Source organism: Orcinus orca, chromosome 18, assembly GCF_937001465.1.
Source record: "Orcinus orca chromosome 18, mOrcOrc1.1, whole genome shotgun sequence".
Classification (NCBI taxonomy): Eukaryota; Metazoa; Chordata; class Mammalia; order Artiodactyla; family Delphinidae; genus Orcinus; species Orcinus orca.
In genome coordinates, this window is record NC_064576.1 from 56,051,882 (window position 1) to 56,070,818 (window position 18,937).

General features: G+C 40.6%; 1 protein-coding gene across 3 annotated transcripts in view; it reads left to right on the forward strand.

Annotated features, from left to right (window-relative positions):
* Nucleotides 1-18,937, forward strand: part of LACC1 (laccase domain containing 1) — a 72,495-nt gene that overhangs the window by 25,466 nt on the left and 28,092 nt on the right. For 2 of the 3 annotated variants that reach the window (XM_049701223.1, XM_049701224.1), the window contains exon 10: nucleotides 17,595-17,700. The exons of the other annotated variant lie outside the window; for it this stretch is intronic. The gene's annotated coding sequence lies outside the window, so the exon portion shown is untranslated. The remainder of the gene's footprint in view (nucleotides 1-17,594; nucleotides 17,701-18,937) is intronic. 3 annotated transcript variants of the gene reach the window in all.

The following is an 18,937-nucleotide window of genomic DNA, read 5'->3' on the forward strand; positions in this document are numbered from 1 at the left end:
ACAAAAACAAACCCACCCACTAAGGCTTAATTTTCTGTAGCCTAACAGAGAGAAATTTAATGAGTACATTTAATGCTCAGGCAAGAACTGGGATAATTATGAAGACTAGAAAGGATTAGAAAGCTTGGTGAATCAGCACAATGTTTCTGTGCCATCATTTTACACTGGAGGATGTTTGCGTTTTGTTCATTTCTTGTAGTGAGTTTCACATTGGCTACTTGAGGTCTGGTATTTGGGTTTACTTCAGTTCCAGTTAGCATAATACTGAACGCCAATGTTTTGTTACTTCAGTGTTCCCTCCTTTCACGATTCCCAAGTTTGTCAGCACTAGAGGAAGACCTTCCATGGAAGCTTAGTATTGAAAGTCTGTCTCAGTATTGAGAGTTTCTTACACCAACAGAGGCCCTGCAGCAAAGCTGCAGATGTTGCTTTCCCACCTTGATGGTGGAGCATCGGAGCTGAGTTGGGCCTATTCTTCAGGTAGCCTTCACTGCTGAATCTGCTAGAAAACACTTTCAATAGACCTCTGATGGAATCTGGAAAATAATGACAAGAAAAAAAAGTCCCTCAACTGCAGGTCTAGATACTCAGAAAATGTTTTATTTACAGTGGGCAAATATCCTTAGAGAGTTTTAGGAGCTATTCCCACATGTGTGTTTGATATAGAAACAGGATCTCAGTTATTTCTCTCTCTGGAGGGGATATTTGTTTACACAACAGAAGGGTGAGGTTTTAGAATGTTTTGTCTATGAACCTATGTGAGCAGGCCCCTAGTAGAAGGAATTAGGTCTATTAGGATCTATCCATTATTACTATCTAGCTATTAGGGTCTATTAGGAATTGATACATTTTCTTTTTATTATTTTTCTTTTTTGTCTTATTTTTAAAAAGACAAGTGGATGGAAAAATGTATTGGCCCTCTTCCTTTGGATCAGAAGGTAAACATTCTCGCATTATGGAATAAATTATTTGGAAAAGGGTAAATTGAAGAGTTAGAACAATTTGAGATGGGAACACACAGCCTATTTCTCTGCCAATAATGGACATTACCTCATGACTATGTTTGAAATTTTCCTCAGCCTGCTTGTAAGGGCTGGAATTGATCAATTCAAGCATTTCCTTGACACCAACTTGACTTTTCTCCATCTGAATTTCACACAATTTTCTTCTAGCTAGAAGGTAATTTGTTTGGCTCATTATAAAAAATGTTGAACTGGCAAAAGTTTCCAAGATTATGTCTATTTTTTTCTTTCTTTTGGTAAAACCAAACTGCTTCAATAGTCAATTGCCTAGTTAAATGATTAAATTCTTAACTATTCCCATGGCTTGCAGGATTATGGTTGTAAAAAACATTAAGTCCTACAGAAAACTTATGTAACTTGTACTAACATCTTTTGGAAATGAGATCCTTTCTTCTTTAAAAATTCTGCCATTTTTCTCTTCCATAGAGATTGAATTACTTGTTTACCCTTTTTGTTTAAAGGCAGACTATTAGATTTCTCTCAATTATTACATCCTTTATTATAAGTATGACTCAGCTGAACATTATTGTGACCTGTTTTTTAAAAATATCTTTCTTCCCTTTATTTTGGGGAATTGAATTGGTGTGCTAGTGCTTTTCTTTCCCGTGAAGGAGACTTATTGTTCTTGTGGTGAAGGCTTCTAGTTTACTTGGACATCTTTAGATATAATTTGATTATTTTATAGTGGTTGGACTTTTCTTTCCTTTGGACCAACACCTATTCTGTACGTTTCCCTTTTTGTACTTTTTTCTACTCATTATTCAGATGGTCTTTCTCTTCTAGTATCATATTATTTTAATGATTGTAGCTTTGTAATATATATTTTTAAACATCTTTATTGGAGTATAATTGCTTTACAATGTTGTGTTAGTTTCTGCTGTATGACAAAGTGAATCAGCTGCATGTACACATATGTTCCCATATCCCCTCCCTCTTGCGCCTCCCTCCAAACCTCCCTATGCCACCCCTCTAGGTGGTCACAAAGCACCGACCTGATCTCCCTGTGCTATGCAGCTACTCCCCACTAGCTACCTATTTTACGTTTGGTAGTGTATATATGTCCATGCCACTCTCTCACTTTGTCACAGCTTATCCTTCCCCCTCCCCATATCCTCAAGTCCATTCTCTAGTAGGTCTGTGTCTTTATTCCCATCTTGCCCCTAGGTTCTTCATGACCTTTTTTTCTTTTTTTTTCTTAGATTCCATATATATGTGTTAGCATACGGTATTTGTTTTTCCCTTTCTGACTTGCTTCACTCTGTATGACAGACTCTAGGTCCATCCACCTCACTACAAATAGTTCAGTTTCATTTCTTTATATGGCTGAGTAGTAATCCATTGTATAAACGTGCCACATCTTCTTTATCCATTCATCTGTCGATGGACACTTAGGTTGCTTCCATGTCCTGGCTATTGTAAATAGTGCTGCAATGAACACTGTGGTACATGTCTCTTTTTGAATTATGGTTTTCTCAGGGTATATGCCCAGTAGTGAGATTGCTGGGTCATATGGTAGTTCTATTTTTAGTTTTTTAAGGAACCTCCATAATGTTCTCCGTAGTGGCTGTATAAATTTACATTCCCACCAACAGTTCCCTTTTCTCCACACCCTCTCCAGCACTGATTGTAGATTTTTTGATGATGGCCATTCTGACCATCAGGGAGAGGTGATAACTCATTGTAGTTTTGATTTGCATTTCTCTAATGATTACTGATGTTGAGCGTCCTTTCATGTGTTTCTTGGCAATCTGTATATCTTCTTTGGAGAAATGTCTATTTAGGTCTTCTTCCCATTTTTGGATTGGGTTGTTTGTTTTTTTGATATTGAACTGCATGAGCGGCTTCTATATTTTGGAGATTAATTCTTTGTCAGTGGCTTCATTTACGAATATTTTCTCCCATTCTGAGGGTTGTCTTTTCGTCTTGTTTATGGTTTCCTTTGCTGTGCAAAAGCTTTTAAGTTTCATTAGGTCCCATTTGTTTATTTTTCTTTTTATTTCCATTTCTCCAGGAGGTGGGTAAAAAAGGATCTTGCTGTGATTTATGTCATAGAGTGTTCTGCCTATGTTCTCCTCTAAGAGATTTATAGTGTCTGGCCTTATATTTAGGTCTTTAATCCATTTTGAGTTTACTTTTGTGTATGGTGTTAGGGACTATTATAATTTCATTCTTTTACATGTAGCTGTCCAGTTTTCACAGCACCACTTATTGAAGAGGGTGGCTTTTCTCCATTGTATATTCTTGCCTCCTTTATCAAAAATAAGGTGACCATATGTGCGTGGGTTTATCTCTGTGCTTTCTATCCTGTTCCATTGATCTATATTTCTGTTTTTGTGCCAGTACCATACTGTCTTGATTACTGTAGCTTTGTAGTATAGTCTGAAGTCAGAGAGCCTGATTCCTCCAGCTCCATTTTTCTTTCTCAAGGTTACTTTGGCTATTCGGGGTCTTTTGTGTTTCCACACAAATTGTGAAATATTTTGTTCTAGTTCTGTGAAAAATGCCATTGGTAGTTTGGTAGGGATTGTATTGAATCTGTAGAATGTTTTGGGTAGTATAGTCATTTTCACAATATTGATTCTTCCAATCCAAGAACATAGTATATTTCTCCATCTGTTTGTATTATCTTTAATTTCTTTCATCAGTGTCTTATAGTTTTCTGCATACAGGTCTTTTGTCTCCTTAGGTAGGTTTATTCCTAGGTATTTTATTCTTTTTGTTGCAGTGGTAAATGGGAGTGTTTCCTTAATTTCTCTTTCAGATTATTCATCATTAGTGTATAGGAATGCAAGAGATTTCTGTGTATTAATTTTGTATCCTGCTACTTTACCAAATTCATTCTAGTAGTTTTCTGGTAATATCTTTAGGATTCTCTATGTATAGTATCATGTCATCTGCAAACAGTGACAGTTTTACTTCTTCTTTTCCAATTTAGATTCCTTTTATTTCTTTTTCTTCTCTGATTGCTATGGCTAAAACTTCCAAAACTATGTTGAATAATAGTGGTGAGAGTGGGCAACCTTGTCTTGTTCCTGATCTTAGATGAAATGGTTTCAGTTTTTCACCATTGAGAATGTTGTTGGCTGTAGGTTTGTCATATATGGCCTTTATTATGTTGAGGTAAGTTCCCTCTATGCCCACTTTCTGGAGAGTTTTTATCATAAATAGGTGTTGAACTTTGTCGCAAGTTTTTTCTGCATCTGTTGAGATGATCATATGGTTTTTATCCCTCAATTTGTTATACATCAATTTGTGGTGTATCACATTGATTGATCTTCATATATTGAAGAATCCTTGCATTCCTGGGATAAACCCCACGTGATCATGGTGTATGATCCTTTTAATGTGCTGTTGGATTCTGTTTGCTAGTATTTTGTTGAGGAGTTTTGCATCTATGCTTATCAGTGATATTGGCCTGGAGTTTTCTTTTTTTATGACATCTTTGTCTGGTTTTGGTATCAGGGTGATGGTGGCCTTGTAGAATGTGTTTTGGAGTATTCCTCCCTCTGCTATATTTTGAAAGAGTTTGAGAAGGATAGGTGTTAGCTCTTCTCTAAATGTTTGATAGAATTTGCCTGTGAAGCCATCTAGTCCTGGACTTTGTTGGAAGATTTTTTAATCACAGTTTCAATTTCATTACTTGTGATTGGTCTGTTTATATTTTCCATTTCTTCCTGGTTCAGTCTCAGAAGTTGTGCTTTTCTAAGAATTTGTCCATTTCTTCCAGGTTGTCCATTTTATTGGCATATAGTTGCTTGTAATAATCTCTCATGATCCTTTGTATTTCTGCAGTGTCAGAGGTTACTTCTCCTTTTTCATTTCTAATTCTGTTGATTTGAGTCTTCTCCCTTTTTTTCTTGATGAGTCTGGCTAATGGTTTCTCAATTTTGTTTATCTTCTTTGAGAACCAGCTTTTAGTTTTATTGATCTTTGCTATTGTTTCCTTCATTTCTTTTTCATTTATATCTGATCTGATCTTTATGATTTCTTTCCTTCTGCTGACTTTGGGGTTTTTTTGTTTTTCTTTCTCTAATTGCTCTTGGTTAGGCTCTTTATTTGAGATGTTTCTTGTTTTTTGAGGTAGGATTTGTATTGCTATAACTTCCCTCTTAGAACTGCTTTTGCTGAGTCCCGTAGGCTTTGGGTCGTTGTGTTTTTATTGTTATTAGTTTCTGGGTATTTTTTGAATTCCTCTTTCATTTCTTCAGTGATCTCTTGGCTATTTAGTAGGGTATTGTTTAGCCTCCATGTGTTTGTATTTTTTACAGTTCTTTTCCTGTAATTGATATCTAGTCTCATAGCGTTGTGGTCAGAAAATATACTTGATATGATTTCAATTTTCTTAAATTTACCATGGCTTGTTTTGTGGCCCAAGATATGATCTGTCCTGGAGAATGTTCCATGAGCACTTTGAGAAGAAATATCATTCTGTTGTTTTTGGATAGAATGTCCTATAAGTATCAATTAAGTCCATCTTCTTTAATGTGTCATTTAAAGCTTGTGTTTCCTTATTTGTTTTCATTTTGGATGATCTGTCCATTGGTGAAAGTGGGGTGTTACAGTCCCCTACTATTGTTATGTTACTGTCGATTTCCCCTTTTATGGCTGTTAGCATTTGCCTTATGTATTGAGGTGCTTCTATGTTGGGTGCATAAATATTTACAATTGTTATATCTTCGTCTTGGATTGATCCCTTTATCATTATGTAGTGTTCTTCTTTGTCTCTTTTAATAGTCTTTATTTTAAAGTCTATTTTGTCTGATATGAGAATTGCTACTCCAGCTGTCTTTTGACTTCCATTTGCATGGAATATCTTTTTCCATCCCTTCACCTTCAGTCTGTATGTATCCCTAGGTCTGAAGTGGGTCTCTTGTAGACAGCATATATACGGGTCTTGTTTTTGTATCCATTCAGCCAGTCTATGTCTTTTGGCTGGAGCATTTAATCCATTTACACTTAAGATAATTATCGATATGTATATTCCTATTACCATTTTCTTAATTGTTTTGGGTTTGTTTTTGTAGGTCTTTTCCTTCTCTTGTGTTTCCTGCCTAGAGAAGTTCCTTTAGTATTTGTTGTATAGCTGCTTTGATGGTGCTGAATTCTCTTAACTTTTGCTTGTCTGTAAAGGTGTTAATTTCTCCGTCAAATCTGAATGAGATCCTTGCTGGGTAGAGTAATCTTGGTTTTAGTTTTTTCCCTTTCATCACTTTAAATATGTCCAGCCACTCCCCTCTGGCTTGCAGGGTTTCTGCAGAAAGATCAGCTGTTAACCTTATGGGGATTCCCTTGTATGTTATTTGTCGCTTTTCCCTTGCTGCTTTTAATATTTTTTTCTTTGTATTTAATATTTGACAGTTTGATTAATATGTGTCTTGGTGTGTTTCTCCTTGGATTTATCCTATATGGGACTCCGTGCACTTCTTGGACTTGATTGCCTATTTTCTTTCCCATGTTTGGGAAGTTTTCAACTATAATCTCTTCAAATATTTTCTCAGTCCCCTTCTTTTTCTCCTCTTCTTCTGGGACCCCTATAATTCGAATGTTGGTGCATTTAAAGTTGTTCCAGAGGTCTCTGAGAGTGTCTTTAATTCTTTTCATTCTTTTTTCATATTCTGCTCTGCAGTAGATATTTCCACTATTTTATCTTCAGGGTCACTTATCCGTTCTTCTGCCTCAGTTATTCTTCTATTGATTCCTTCCAGATAATTTTAAATTTCATTTATTGTGTTGTTCATCATTGTTTGTTTGTTTAGTTCTTCTAGGTCCTTGTTACACGTTTCTTGTATATTCTCCATTCTATTTCCAAGATTTTGGGTCACCTTAACTATCATTATCCTGAATTCTTTTTCAGGTAGACTGCCTATATCCTGTTCATTTATTTGGTCTGGTGGGTTTTTACCTTGCTCCTTCATCTGCTGTGTGTTTCTCTGTCTTCTCATTTTGCTTAACTTACTGTGTTTGGGGTCTCCTTTTCACAGGCTGCACGTTCATAGTTCCTGTTGTTTTTGGTGCCTGCCCCAAGTGGGTGAGGTTGGTTCAGTGGGTTGTGTAGGCTTCCTGGTGGAGGGGACTGGTGTCTCTGTTCTGGTGGATGAGGCTGGATCTTGTCTTTCTGGTGGGCAGGGCCATGTCCGGTGGTGTGTCTGTGAACTTAGTATGATTTTAGGCAGCCTGTCTGCTAATGGGTGGGATTCGTTCCTGTCTTGCTAGTTGACTGTCATGGGGCATCCAGCACTGGATCTTGCTGGCTGTTGGGTGGATCTGGGTCTTAGTGTTGAGATGGAGATCTCTGGGAGAGCTCGTACCGATTGATATTACATGGGGCTGGGATGTCTCTGGTGGTCCAATGTCCTGATCTCGGCTCTCCCACCTCAGAGCCTCAGGCCTGACACCAGGCCAGAGCACCAGGACCCTGTCAGCCACACAGCTCAGAAGGAAAGGGAGAAAACAGAAAGAAAATTTTATTAAATTAAAATAAAAAAAGAGAGCAACCAAACCAATAAACAAATCCACCAATGATAACAGGCGCTAAAACTATACTAAGAACTATACTAAGATTAAATATAAAAATCTGAAACAAATCAGTCATTGACAGCCGACCCCAAGTCTACAGTTGCTCCCACAGTCCACCACCTCAATTTTGGGACGATTCGTTGTCTATTCGTGTATTTCACAGATGAAGGTTACATCAAGTTTATTGTGGGGATTTACTCTGCTGCTCCTGAGGCTGTTGGGAGAGATTTCCCATTGTCTTCTTTGTTCGCACAGCTCCTGGGGCTCAGCTTTGGTTTTGGCCCAACCTCTGCATGTAGGTTGCCCTCAGGCATCTGTTCCCACCCAGACAGGATGGGGTTAAAGCAGCGGCTGATTAGGGGGCTCTGGTTCACTCATGCTGTGGGGAGGGAGGGGTATGGTAGTTATAATCGGAATGCGGGGTGAGCCTCCAGTGGCAGAGGCTGGCATGACGTTGCAACAGCCTGAGACGCACTGTGTGTTCTCCCAGGGAAGTTGTCCCTGGATCACGGGACCCTGGCAGTGGTGGGCTGCACAGGCTCCCCGGGGTGGGGGCTGTGGATAGTGACCCATGCTTGCACACAGGATTCTTGGTGGCAGCAGCAGCAGCAGCATTAGCATTTCATGCACGTCTCTGGTGTCTGAGCTGATAGCCGTGGCTTGCGCCCTTCTCTGGCGCTCATTTAGGTGGTGCTCTGCCTCTTCTGGGCAGACAGGGAAGGAATCCCCTCTCCTCACACACCCCGAAACAATGGTCTGTTGCCTCTTCTGCAGGTCCAGAATTTTCCCCGGACTCCCTCCCAGCTAGCTATGGCGCACTAGCCCCCTTCAGGCTGTGTTCACACAGCCAACCCCAGTCCTCTCCCTGGGGTCTGACCTCCGAAGCCCAAGCCTCAGCTCCCAGCCCCCACCTGCCCCGGCGGGTGAGCAGACAAGCCTCTCGGGCTGTTGAGTGCTGGTCGGCACTGATCCTCTGTGCGGAAATCTCTCCACTTTGCCCTCTGCACCCCTATTGCTGTGCTCTCCTCCGTGGCTCTGAATCGTCCCTCCCACCCAACCCCCATCTGTGTTCATGAATGGTCTTCCTAGTGTGTGGGAACTTTTCCTCCTTCACAGCTCCCTCCCAGAGGTGCAGGTCCTGTCCCTATTCTTTTGTCTCTGTTTTTTCTTTTTTCTCTTGCCCTACCCAGGTACGTGGGGATTTTCTTGCCTTTTGGGAAGTCTGAGGTCTTCTGCTAGTGTTCATTAGGAGTTGTTCCACATGTAGATTTATTTTTGATGTATTTGCGGGGATTAAGGTGATCTCCATGTCTTACTCCTCTGCCATCTTGAAGGTCCTCTCTGTAATATATTTTGAAATTAGGATTCCTCCAGCTTTATTCTTCTTTCTCAATATCTCAAGATCAAAGTAGCTTTGGGCTATTCAAAGTCTTTTGTGATTTCATATGAATCTTAGAATTTTTTTTCTATAAAAAATGCCATTGGGATTTTGATGGGAATAGTATTGAGCCCTGTAGATTGCTTTGGGTAGTATGGGCATCTTAACAATATTAAGTCTTCCAATCCATGAACATGGGATGTTTTCCATTTACTTACATTTTAAATTTCTTCTTTAATTTCTTTCTTCAGTGTATTACAGTTTTCAGAGTACAAGTTTTTCCAACTACTTGGTGAAGTTTATTTTAAGTATTTTATGCTTTTTGATGCTACTGCAAATGGGATTGTTTTCTTACCTTCCTTTTTGCATGGTTCATTGTTAGTATATAGAAACGCAACTGGTTTTTGTGTGTTTTTCTATCCTGCAACTTTACTGAATTCATTATTAGTTCTAAGATTGTTTTTGGTGAAATCTTTAGATTTTCTGTGTATAGGAACATGTTATCTGTAAACAGAGATCATTTTACTTTTCTGTTTCTGATTTGGCTGCCTTTTTTTTTGTTGCCTAATTGCTCCAAGACCTTCAGTACTATGTTGAATAGACGTTCACCACTAAATTTCGATCAATTACAGGTCACAGTGATTCAATCTCTGAAATATATTTTCCTTTTCTCTCTTTCATTCCAACACTGCTGCCACTCTGGTTTTTGTCACTTCTTTCTCTGCAATAGCCTAACTGATCTCTTCTTGATCCTAGGTTGCTCCTTTCTTTTTCCACCTGCCAGTGGAGTGAACGTTCAGCAACAAAAATGCTCCCTTTCTGAACATATGTTTATGTATGACTGATTCACTTTGTTATAAAGCAGAAACTAACACACCATTGTAAAGCAATTATACCCCAATAAAGATGTTAAAAAAAAAATGCTCCCTTTCTTAAACACATTAATGACATGTATTCCTATAACTTTGGGGACAAAAATAACATTTTCTTTTGCAGGTAAGGCCCTTCACAATCTGATTTCCACACACCTCTCTAGTTTCATCTTTTACCAGTCCTTCATACAAACTATTTACCAAAAAGAACGCCTATCATCATCTAAATACTGTGCACTTCCCTACTTCTGGGCTGTGGTGCAAGCTCTGAACATCATAAGATCTTTTCTAGAATATCTTCTCCGAATCTGCCTCTTATCCTTCTACTCATTCATCGTCAGTCAGCTCAGTGTCATTGCCACCTAATTTCATTCAGTGCCCTTCTTTTGTGCTCTTATAGTGTGCATATCATACATTCATCTTTTTAACTAGACCACATGCTTCTAGAGTTGTTACTCTATGCTTTAGTATATTTTCTAGTATAGTCATTGATTATTTTTACATTCTAACAAAATAAAAGAATTGAGGGGATATCTATTGAGGGAATTGGTGATGTTGAGCTGCAGAAGAGAATGGTGTGGAAGGGTGAGGTGGGCAACAGAGGGGTGGTGGATCATGATACTTGTTTCCACACCTGAAGTCTTTCATAATGAAGGGTTTATATGTCCATCTGGGGGAGATTGCAGGGGAGCAGATTTTCTCTTGATGTAAGAAAAATGAACAGAGTTTTCTGAAGAAAGAATAGGCTACTGGGTCAGGAGGAAGTGAATAAATCACTTCTGGGTCTGTTTTGAGAAATGTTGGACTGTCTCTCCTGATTGAGTAATGTTTCTGTTGAAGGAAGGAATTCAGCCTCTTCTGGAGGGTTTGATCAGATGGCCTATGACATCTCTTCCAACTTTTACATTCCACCATTATTTTCTAAAATAAAAAAAATAAAAATTACAGCTTCTTTTAAAAGAACAACGAGATACCACTATATATCCAATAGAATGGCCAAAATCTGGAACACTGACAATACCAAATGCTGACAAGGATTTGAAGCAACAGGAATTCTTATACATTGCTGGTGGGAATACAAAATGGTACAACCACTTTGGAAGAGAGTTTGGTGGTTTCTTACAAAAATAAACATACATCTCCAGTAAACATATAATCCAGCAATTGTGTTCCTTGGTATTTACCCAAATGATTTGAAAACATAGGTCCATATAAAAAACCTCCATGCAGATGTCTATAGTAGCTTTATTTATAATTTCCCAAACTTGGAAGCAACCAAGATTTCCTTTAGTAGGTGAATGGATAAATAAATTATGGTACACCCAATCGAATATTATTCAGTTCTACAAAGAAATTAGCTATTAAGCCATGAAAGATACAGAGGAAGCTTAAATGCATATTACTAAGTGAAAGAAGCCAATATGAAAAGGTGACATACTGTATGATTCTAACCTAATGACATTCTGGAAAAGGTAAAACTATGTAGACCATAAAATGAAAAGTGGTTGGGAGGAATGAATAGGCAGAGCATAGTTTGTTTTTTTTTAAGGTAGTGAAAGTACTCTGTGTAATATTATAGTGATGGATATATGTCCTTATACATTTGTCCAAATCCATAGAAGGTATAACACCAAGAGTGAAACCTAAGGTAAACTATGGACTGTGGGTGATTATGATGTGTCAATGTAGGTTCATTCTTGGTAAAAAAAAAAAGTACCATTCTGGTGAGTGATATTGATATTGAGGGAGGCTGTGCATATGTTGGGCAGAGAACATAGGGGAAATCTCTGTACCTTCCTTTCAATTTTGTTGTAAACCTAAAGCTGCTCTAAAAGATAAAGTCTTTAAAAAACTAAATAACAGCTTCTTCACACTTAAACCTTGAAAACAGATTGACCTACATAGTACTACTTAGAAGGTTTCAGTGAAGCCAAAGGAACATAGGCCCCTCTCAGAATTCAGGTTTGAACTTAATTATTGCAAAGGTGTTTGATAGTGTGGCTTCCTGATTTCTGTCGTTCACCCTTTTCCTCATCAGTATCCCATTCCTGATGGCCAACATCTAACAGTACAATGATCAAGGAACAATGTTTTATGTATCCTAAGATACCTATCTTACTCTATCTGGTGTTACATTCCTTTTTGTGCTTGAATATCTACCCAATTAGATTGTGAACGATGTCTTAAATTTTTATGTACCCTCTGTAGCTTTTATATCTGTCCTTAGTGAGGATTCCACAAATGATTGTTAAGGTGAATTGAATTTAGGCTACAGGATGAAACAGATTCAGCTAATCCATTCTAAAACATTGTAGTAGGGGCTTCTCTGGTGGCGCAGTTGTTGAGAGTCTGCCTGCCAATGCAGGGGACACGGGTTCGAGCCCTGTTCTGGGAAGATCCCACATGCCGCGGAGCAACTAGGCCCGTGAGCCACAACTACTGATCCTGCGTGTCTGGAGCTTGTGCTCTACAACAAGAGAGGCCGCGACAGTGAGAGGCCCACGCACCGCGATGAAGAGTGGCCCCTGCTCGCCACAACTAGAGAAAGCCCTCGCACAGAAACGAAGACCCAACACAGCCAAAAATAAATAAATAAAAATTAAATTAAAAAAAAAATTACCCTCTAAAACATTGTAGTAATCTACCAGAGGGATAAAAATAGGAACAAAACAAAACAAAAACCATGAACATGGGACCTCAGGATACTCTGGCATTTCAGTTTCTGAAATGTGGCAGTTTGGTAGTACTGGCAAGTTGGGAAGAGAGGTATGCCAATTACAGGGTGAGGAGGTGAACAGTACAGCTGAGAGTCAAGAGGAGTGACATGGACTGAGCACCTATGTCCTGACTTAGCCTCAAGTGGTCCTCAGTAGAACCTAACAGGTGGACCCTCCTGGGGATCCAGGAAATACTGCAAACACAGGGAATTCAGTCCATTGTTAATGTTGGCCAGATCACAGACAGTATGAGTTAGGAAATACCAGAATTCACAAAGCAAGAATGTTTCTGTCTTTTTCATAGGCATCTAAAAATGGAATTAGCTACCAAAGAGAAAGAAAGAAACAACCAGATTTTTCAAGAGGAGGAGGAGAGGTTGTAATTCCTCTTTTTTTTTGCGGTACGCGGGCCTCTCACTGTTGTGGCCTCTCCCGTTGCGGAGCACAGGCTCCGGACGCGCAGCCTCAGCGGCCATGGCTCATGGGCCTAGCCGCTCCGCGGCATGTGGGATCTTCCCGGACCGGGGCACGAACCCGTGTCCCCTGCATCGGCAGGCGGACTCTCAACCACTGCGCCACCAGAGAAGCGCCCCTCTTTTTTTTTTCTTACAGATTTTTCTATGGCTAGCAAAACTATGCTCGTCAATCCTTTGGTGTTGACAGCAAAGTATCCCACAGCATCTGCCAGGTAGCTGTTGATCTGTAAATCACCCACCTTCTCCCATACTTATGGCCTCTGGAGGGCCCCTGTGGGGCAGCCTCCTGCTTGAAGCTGAAAATAATTGCTGATCTTTATAAAGGCAGAGAGAGGCCTGAGGGAAGGAATACTGGACATAGAGACTAGTGGCATTGGAGAAAGGGGAGCTGACTAGTTTGCAAAGTAAACTTTTCCTCAAAAATTCAATTGAAAGCATTCACAAGTCTGCACATCCAGCCTTGTTGGCTGGTCATCTGCGGCAGCAGAGTTCGGATATGATGACAGAGCTATGTGAATCCTGGGTGGAGAGACATTCCCGTGATGTGCCCTGTGGGACCTTCTGCCTTCCTGCTGACAGCATCATCTGTTCCAAAAAAAAAAAAATTATGCTTCTAATTAAGACTGAAGCTGAGAAATTTTCCTGACAGGGGTGGAAGTTGTAGCATACATGGCCCATTAGATTTGCATTCTTTGTTCAGTGGGACATAAAGTCACTACTTTATCAACAAATTGAAACACCGAGGATATTCTCTCTCTCTGACTTTCCTACATACAATCATTACACCGCCCCACACGCATGCATGAGACACACACATCCAGTTACTACTTTAGAGTAAGCTCTTTTTTTTCTTTTATAGTTTCAGGTGGAATCAATCAGTCAATCAATTTCTCTGTGTGTCTCTGTCTCTTTCTCTCTTTCTTCAATATTTCCCAGACTTGTGGGGGACTTTCCCTCCAGATTTGGTGGTTTTAAATTCAGGACAACCCTGATAGAATAAAGACTTTTTACCACTAAGGAGATTTGAGAAAAATAGGCCTCTGTCCCTAAAGGAAATAGCGAAAGTTCATTCCTAACGATTTTTTGAATGGGCATTAACTGCTGAAATAAGTTGACAGTTTCCCACAGTGGCTAATTTGAAGGGGACAAGAGGTACCTAGAAGTACAGAGTTTGGTGCATTTGGTAAAAATAAAACAGCCTCCTTACTTTATAATGACAGCTTGTGTTATAGGTTTCTTCCTAAAGTGGAAATGTTGCCAAGGCGATACCTTGGCAATCTTCTACATGGCTGCTTTTTACATTAATCCACACAGGCTTCACGGACGTTAATCTTTATAACACACCTATGCAGTCCAGAAAGGCAGAATATATTGTTTTAGTCTGTTTTTCATGAAGGGAAAGAATAATAGAAAACAAATGTTTCTGGTCTCCACTCGCCTTTCCAGGACACACTGTCAATGACCAGACCTGGGATTTTGAAATGGCCTTAGGACCTCAGCCCAGGACTGTGGAGAAAAGAGAGCAGGAGACCTAAAGAGAATGAATGTAACAAGCCAGATCAAGGACGCAGCTGCTGATCAGAGCTGGAAGGTCTGCCACTGAGACAGCGTGGAGGCCAGGGGGCAGAAGCCCAAAAGGAGCCAGAGCCAAAAGTCACAGTTAGCAAAGCTCAGAGCCAAAGCACAAGACAGGAACCAAAGAAGCAATCAACACTGAGCAAGAATGTCCAGTGTCAGCGTTCAGAAAGTGCCCTTGTGACCTCCCTTGGTGTAGTAGCGCTTCCTTAGCCCCAGGGTGGGCGGCCCCTCTGGAAAGCAGCCCCTACAGCTGGGCTTGAGGAGTGATTAACCTTGGAGTCAGGGTGAGCTGTTTCAATTTTTACTAGACCTTCCACTATGAGGAGACAGAGACAAGATCTTTATGCCCAAGATGTCTCTGGAGTCATAAAGTTCACCAAAGTGGTATCATAGGGGCAAGGCTTGGACTAGGGTGGGCGAGTGAGGTGCCTAGGGTGCCAGCCTTAAGGAGGCATTCACTCATAGTGTCAGACAAATGCAGGTCACTGAGGCTCAGAGAGGGGAAGGATGCTTCCCTGCCCAAGGCTGGGCAACGCTGGCCCTGACACCCGATGGCCTCTGTTTCCCTTTGACATTGGGCCACGAGTCCATTCTGAATCAGAGTCTGGGGACCCCATGGTGTTTCTTGAAACAAAATATATGATTAATATTTAGCGTCTCCCTGGCTTTTAATAATGTAGGATGGATGAAAATAAACTCCTAAATCAATGTAACAGAAAAATGTTGGCTAACACCATGGTAAAGACATTTTCTCTTATCCATTGGCTGGCCAGGAAGTTCTACTTTCCCAAGAGTATCTGCTTCAAAAAGAACAGAGAGAAAGTTACTGAGAGACCCCAGCAAATGTTTGCTGAATGAATAGATAATGAATTAGAACTGACAACAGAGAGACTAGGACTCACATGAACTCCATGAAAATATTCAGTATTCTTCCTTTTAGTTCCATCTGGTGATTAACAGGCTTGGTTTATTTTTATATACTAAATTTTTTCAAGCGATATCTATATTAAGTGCCCAAAAGCTTTTCCTCTGAAACTTATCATTTAAATCACTTTAGTTGACTCTGATCCCAACCAAGTAAGATGTTAAGGAAAGAACAAAAGAAATAGTATAAAACTTTATCCAAGAAGACTTGTTGGTTAATTTTGATTTGGGGTGTTTGTGAAGAGCTCCCTCAAATCCATATTCTAAATCTAAATGGAGTATCTTCAGTTTTCCAGTCAAGAGTCATTTTCTTTCTTTCTTTTTTTCCACTGGGCTCCACAGATTGGGCTGTCTTCTGTCTGCTTCTGAGGCTGTCATCCATCTCCAGGGTTTATAGTTGCTGACAACGTGCTTCAATAATTCACAAGGAACAGGACCCGTTTTGTGTTCTCCCTTTTTTCAGTTGGCTCAGTGATGCAAAGCAGATTAAAAGCATGCTTTTTGTCAGTGAAGTAAGTCGAGAGGTATCAGAGACATCTTATGAGGAGTAATAACTGAAGGAGTTACTGCTATTAAATGTTTTCCACCAAAGCACAACTGGATAAAACCAGAAACACACTGGGGTCTGCCCGGCACCCTTGAATCCTGCTTGCCCGGTGACTGGACTCAAGAATACCCTGTCTAGCCTCCAAAATGTGGAGTTGATTTATTCCGGCTCTCAAGGTTTAAGGAAGGGAAATCTAAGGACAAAATGAAATTTTAAATTCACTCACTCAATTTATATAACCTGTGGCATTTGTTTGCTAATTATCTTGGTAAGATGTTTAAGTAGCAACTATTATGCATTCTTCCCATAACTCTCTTCAAAAGAAGATGCCTTTTATTTCTGCGTGGCTTCAGACAACAGAGCAGGAATGAGAAGGCCACACAGCCATGACTTTCACTCTTCAGAGAAGGAGCCTCCTGGGGACGTGCCGTTGCTTGTGTGTCTTTAATATTAGATGTAAAAAGTTCTGTGTCAGGCTGAAGTCCCCAGACTGGCCTCATCTCAGAGGAGGCCGGAGCCTGTCAGGGCTCCCATGTCAGGGCTCCCATGTCCTGACTTTGTTGACTGATTTCTGCTTATTGAAATTCAGCTGCAGCAGCAGCAGAAGCTGCCTCCTCCCTGTAGCTAACTCCTATCCCTGTGCAAATAAGACTGTGGCTCAAAGGCTTTGTAAACCACGATTTCCAGGGCCAATTTCAATACTCCGGTTCCTCTCTGAAGCCAATAACCAGACCCACACCAGAAGGTGGACACACCCCTCCAGATAAAGAATGGACTTATTTAGGTTCATGCAGAAACCAAAGAGGAAAGAACAGGGTGGATGATACAGTCCTATACTGGCCCTTGCAAGTGAGCGGAGGGCTGCTTTGTGGAACCTGGCTGACTACCTCAGCTGCTCGTGTCCACATAGCACGCCCTCTGCACGACCTCGGCGTGCCTTGCCTCTTCAGTTTGATTTTGGCATTAGTGGTTTTCATAGATTTTTCTCCCTCATATTTTCCACATATCTCATATCATTATTAAAAGTGTATTTTGGATAGACTGGTCCTAGCCATTGAGTAAAAAATTCTGCTTTTGAAAAGTATATTTGTAATGCAATATTGCAAGGCTCACGATCTGGAAATCAGCTGACATCTGCTATGTCCTTATATGTCAATACACATAAATGTACACAGATATACAGATAGATAGTTCTACACATAAAATATTAACTATATTTACATGTGGTTTTCTTTAGGTAAGTAAATACAAAACTTAACCTCAGTTCCACTTGGCTTTTGGCAAGAAGTTGTCACCTAGTTTTTCATCCAATTGGCAAATGCACATAATTAATAAATGAGTTTAAAGGATACAATTTTTCCTTTTGTTTTCTTTAAAATGCAATTTGAGATTGGAGTAAAACAGAATAAATATCAATGGAGGCCCAAAACCTTACAAACACTTTAATAGGATAGGCCTGTGGTAGCTGGAAACATAGCCCTTGAGGGTCACACTGATCCAGAAATTCCAGTCATCAAAACCTGACTTTTTTTTTTTTTTTTTGCTTCTCCATCATATTCTGAAGCTTGTGGTAGCCCTAAAAGGGTTGCCAGTTCACTCTCACAACTTTGCCCCAGGCTGAGGAAAGAACTGACTCCAAAATGTGTTCTGACAATGACATCGTCACAAAGGTGAGTCTTCTTGGTGTTAAAACTATCATGGCTGCAGATACAGGGGAAATGCTCTTAGGCTTCACTGCAGGGATGCTGGGAGCGACTAGCTTCCCCAGGTGGATGCCACACAGACACACCAAAACACAGGAGTGGGTACATGACTGTGAGATGCACTGGTCCTGTCCCATACTGCACCATCAGAGACTGGCTCAGCAGAGCACTGGAATGGTACATTCAAGGCATAGCTGAGGCAGCAGCTTTGAGATTAGGGTAAGGAAGTGGGGGTCATCATCTAGGGTGCACTGTGTACTTGATATCAACAAATATTATACGGTGTGACATCCTCAGTAGGTAGAATACATACTTCCAGGAGTTAGGGGTCAGGGCAGGAATGGCCCTGCTTACCATCACTCTGTTACCTGCTTGGAGAATTTCTCTTCCTCTCCTTGTTTCTCTGAGTTCTGTCCTGGTTCCCTCTGGTCCTTCCACCAGAGGACACAGAGTCCTATTAAACTATAATCGACAGCTCAGCACTTTGGGTTCCTTGTGCCAAGGGACCAACAGGCAAGAAGGGGGTGACTCGTGGCCTCAGGAGGAGGTTGGGAGACTGTCATACAGCGGAAGCAGGGAAGAATATATTTGGCACCCAAGTGATTTTTTTAGGTGCCTCTTGGTACTACTTTGCCCAGTGTTGACAGTAATAGGCAAGTTTAGAGACCTTAGTCAGAGAAGGACGTGGTGACTGGGAGCTCAGACCCCTCTGGTCAGGTTCATGCCACCAGGTAAGACACCCAGACCTGTGGAGATGCTAGGTGAGGTTGAGGAGAATATAGAATGGAGGTGGAGGAGGAGACAATGCGTTTCACTTGTGATCCCAAGACTGGCTGCTCAGCTGGGGCTGTGTGTCTTGCCACTAAACCTCAGTAAGTTTACCTGAGGAAGAATACACCACAAAGCTGCCTCCAGAATGTATACAGAGCAGTGGATTCAAAGGATGGACTTGTGACCTCTGTGAAGTGCTACCTAGACCCTCTTCAGTACCAAAAAACTTGCTCCCCAAGCTGCTGGGAGTGCTGCAGACAGATAGTTTTTGCTGTCAGCTTACTTTGGGAATTGTCTCAACTGAAGAGAGCCCCTGGCATCCAGGAACTGGTTGACCTGGGGATGTCAAACTTGTTGCCTCTTGCTAAAATGGTGTATCTCTAGATCTTGCAGCTTCGGAACTCAACTGTGCGGTTTGCTGAGGTTTTTGTTA